The 4739-nt window shown below is 32.1% G+C and overlaps 1 pseudogene; it reads left to right on the plus strand.

Moving 5' to 3' along the window:
• The first annotated feature begins 1119 nt into the window (after positions 1-1119).
• Positions 1120-1733, plus strand: LOC145092426 (auxin-responsive protein SAUR21 pseudogene; annotated as a pseudogene).
• Positions 1734-4739: the final 3006 nt, after the last annotated feature.

Genomic DNA, 4739 nt, shown 5'->3' on the forward strand with positions numbered 1-4739 from the left:
GAATCTATTTTAGGTAGGTAAAAGTTCTACGGATTTAAATCTTATGAAAATCCTAGATCTTTTGAGATTCATTGAACTATTCAATGACATGTTTAATCTCGATTATGCTCTCACTTTGTGACTGGGATGCCAATGATTACAAACAAGATATGAATAACCATGCAAATTAGCTTGGTACTCTTGATGTCATTTATCATTTAATCAATGTGCCGATTACCCACACACGCCCATTAACCAATGATAATTTACGAGACACCCATTGCCACCTTTATTAGTCCATATTAGTGTGCCCGTTAACCACACACGCTCCATTAACAACTTATATAAAGTGCAATGTGTAATTTCATGGATTAACATCAAATTCACATGTTTCCTAAATTAACTAAGATTGACAATTTTATAAAAACATTTACTTACTTTATTAATTCCATTATACTTATTAATGAGAATTATTTGTCCTATCATACTCGTTCGACTAACGACCCTCCACCAATCAGGGGAACGGTGGGTAAGAGTGGATACCTAATGACGGTCATTTTATAGGCCGCTTCGTTAAACTCCCCTTATAGATCGGCTTCGTGAATGAGACGTATTAGCGGTTCGACTAACTTTTCTTATACATATAATATATATTAAACTTTTAATTAAATACATAGTATATGGTGTATTTTAAATCATTTTAAAATACAAGGTTTAATTACTAAATTTCAAAAATTAAAACAATTTAAGTTTAAGTTTAAAATTAAACCAAATGATTTAACCAAAGAATACCACAGGGACCTTACGAGTATGAAACAAAAGTTAGGGACCAATAATACAATTTTCTAAAACCAAAGGGTCTATTTCATTAATTTATCCTCTCACCGCTTCTCTTCCTTGCTGTCATTATGGTTCTTTTATAATTTCTGATCATGACTTCACAAAAACAAAAACAAGTAGACCATATATATTCTTATTTAATAAGTGGATAAGGAAAGCTATACTTTATGATAAATAAACTGAGCAAAGCCATGTGAGGCAACACATAAGTAGGCCCCTGAAACTTAACTATCTATCCTCCTGATCAGATTCCCTATTTGCCGGGGGAGCTTCAAGTACATTACCCTATAAATACAAGTTTACCAAACCAGTTCTTCACTACACCTGTATCCTGTCATTCTTTCAAGAGCAAAGTCATCTTCATTCTCCAGTCCAAAGATATGACTAATTTTAGGCTGCATTCTTTAGTTGCTAATGCAAAACAAATGATCAGACTGCACAACAAACACCAACCAGACGTTCCGAGAGGATATTTGGCTGTGTACGTTGGAGAAATCCAAAAGAAGCGATTTGTGGTTCCTTTATCTTACTTGGATCAACCATTGTTTCAAGATTTGCTACGTAGGTCAGAGGAAGAATATGGGTTCAACCATCCGATGGGAGGACTTACCATTCCATGCCAAGAAAAGGCCTTTATTGATCTCACCGCCCTATTACAAATTTCATAGTTTCAGGACAACGATTTATCATCCTCTTACATTTTTGGCACCAAGTGTTTGTTTAGTTTTTTTTATGATCAGATGTAATAGGCTGGTTGTAAATTCTTTTCAAATTTGTCATAGGCTATCATTAATTTCTTTTTGCCGGTAACGGTATGCCACTGGTCAAATTTCCATGTGACACGTGCCTTGTAAAAAAACATTAGCTAAATACAATGATTTAGTGTAGTTTTCAGATATTCCGATTTTCACCAACATGCTACGTACAACAACGATATCTAATTTTTACAAGGTCGTGTAAATGGTGTAATAAGGGAAACGTTACATGTAAAGTGTAAAACATTCATACATTTATTCAAAAAAGATCTTCGAGTTTCAGAAGTGTGCACACGGAGGATATAAGAGAAGACGGTTCAAAAAATTCTAATACTAAGAATAGTACTAACAGAATTCGAAGGCATAAGTCAATGCTAGAAAAACAGACTTTTAGTGGCTGATAAATTCGTCAATCTCTTCAATTCCTAAATCATTTAGTAAAAAATACCAAATCACCTACACCCTGTTTATAATACCAAAACAGGGGAAACAAACTAAATCAAGAAAACTTTCCTAAAATGCCCTTCTGTCTGATTTTCTAAATTACTCCGACAAGGTCAAGCTTTTGTTAATTATAACAAGAGTAGAAAATTGAGAAACATAACTATATGTATATCAACAATAGATTACCATACACTAGGTGGTTGATTTGTAAAAGATAGTCTATAAAAGAAACTTGAAACACAAATCTAGTTTTAAATTTATAAAAAACAACATACCAAACCGAGACTATCTACAATAGACAGTGTACCTGATTATGAATAACATAACTTATGTAAGTAAGGTGTCGAACGGAACGGAGAAATACTACCATTGTGAAATCTAATTATTAATCCACCTGAAAAGAAAGCATGCCACCATACCATAGGGGCTCTAGCTTACGACTATCAAAAAGAAGGCGATAGGGAAAGGCACCGCTAGATCGACTTTCAAAGTCCGGCTGGATGGGAATGATTTCCGGGGAAGAAGCCCCGGCTGCCATGCCAGCTCGATCTAAGGTGGGAAGGGATCGAGACCTTTCTCGCGAAGATGGTGAGTGTATGATTAGTGTCACTCAAATAAACAAACATATAAATAAGCATGATTGACTGTATGGAAAATTTAGGTATTCATATCTGGACTTAATCATTCCTTATTCTATGGAAGATTTCTACCATCATGGATAGTTTTCATAGATACATTATATTAATTCGTATTATGTAAGACTAAATTGTCCGTCCCATGACCTTTTAAAATACCTATGTTAATAGTATAATCATGAATATTAAATCAAGATTCTTATGTTTAAGCTAAGGGTTCCTCCTCCGGTCACCACTACCTACCTCATTAACTCAAATTCCGATCGCTCAAATGTTAGCAAAACAATATGATACAAGAAACGTAATCTAAAATTAATCTAAATTATGAGACTCGATTACATAAAATTCTCGATATTAATAATCATGGATCTTTAATCAAGCAAACATAATAGATTAAACAATTTCTTAATATCCAAATATAAATCAGCAATAGAATTAGGTTTTCACAAATATCAAATACTCATAAAGGGTTTGATCTCAAATCTCAACAAGAACATTTAAGAAATTAAAGAATTGACTAATTATAGACAAAAAAAAAAGTCAACACATTGATAACCCGGTGATTCTTCTCTTGATCTTCATATTTTTACTCCATATCGCCTTTCGAATGATCTCGCCTTAGGACCCTCAAAACAACATTTCTTGGTCGTCTACCTTCTTCAATTTTGATGTATTTTCTGTGATATGATGTGTCTATATGCTTTTGGACAAAATTAGGGCTTTATTTATAGCTTTTCTAAATGACTTGAAATCGTGACGCAATCTGAAAATCGTGACGTGAAAATATAAATTTGGTCATTATTTTCATAATCATCTACTTTCTTTGCATGCTAATCTCCAACTATTTTTCTTGCTCAATACTTCACTAAATATGCTCAATGAGGATTTTAAGTCCGTACGTTGCGACGAAAGTAAGCAATAATGTTTTTTTTTTTTGAAAATACATTGATGTAAACGAGAAAAAAAACATTAATTGTCCTTTTTAACGATTTTGTGCAGATCTATTAGAAATAAATCTTATTATAAAAACAAGTGTACCTTGGTCGCTGGGTGGCGAACAATACACTCTAACAAACCTTTTGTTACACCCCAACCGACGGTGGAATCATGGGTTTTGCGATGTTGTGATGATGGTACATAATTATTGTATATATTGAACAACACGTAATCATTATTTTTGTTTATTCTATAAGAGGGGTTACATCATCGTTCAAAGTACACACATATCATAACGAAGCTTAAACAATAAGAGAACAAATAGGAGTTCCAAACACTTCCTTCACCTTGTTATACCTCCACAACTCCTCATCTTCCTGAGAATATATGTGGCTTGAAAACTTCAATATAATGTTGGTTAATTCCCAACTTTTTGTTGTTTTATACTTAAATTAGTTTTATATTTAAGATTTTCGATGAAAATCTTTATAGGATATATTACTCTTTTGTACTATTCTATTATTTTTCTTTAAAGAGTTTTAGTTCTTTCAGTTTGTTACATACTATTACTACTTCAAGGCGTTCCCCTCTATGTAGTTTTTTTTTTATTAAGGTTGACCGATCAATGTTAGAATGAGTTCCTATAATCGATTTTTTGATTAAATATTTACCAGAACGCTTCATTGGACATTGTAATGTAGTTTGGAAAGTTATGTATGTTGTGACTTTATCGTAAGGGGTTGTAGTTAGAAACCACATGTAGGGGTGTAAAAGTCGTATAGATATATACATATCTTTTTCGCTCACTTAAGATTTAACGATTATAGGTCGTGGTTAACTAAAACTAATCAACTAAACGATAAATTGTCATTCCTCATCTAACATGCATTGTTTAACCTTATAATATGTTTTATCGTTCTTGATATTCTTTAGTTTCTTTTGATGTTATTTTCTTCCATAATTATTCTAATATATATATATATATATATATATATATATATATATATATATATATATATATATATATATATAATTATCGTAGTTTTGATGTTTTTGATTTAGGATATTAGGATAGAGTAACAACTAAGAACAATGCTTATCCTAAGGTTTGGCTATCATAACATCTAGGTACTATATTATCTTAGGAAAT

Source organism: Lactuca serriola, chromosome 3 (assembly GCF_051521515.1).
Source record: "Lactuca serriola cultivar US96UC23 chromosome 3, Lser_US96UC23_V15, whole genome shotgun sequence".
Classification (NCBI taxonomy): domain Eukaryota; kingdom Viridiplantae; phylum Streptophyta; class Magnoliopsida; order Asterales; family Asteraceae; genus Lactuca; species Lactuca serriola.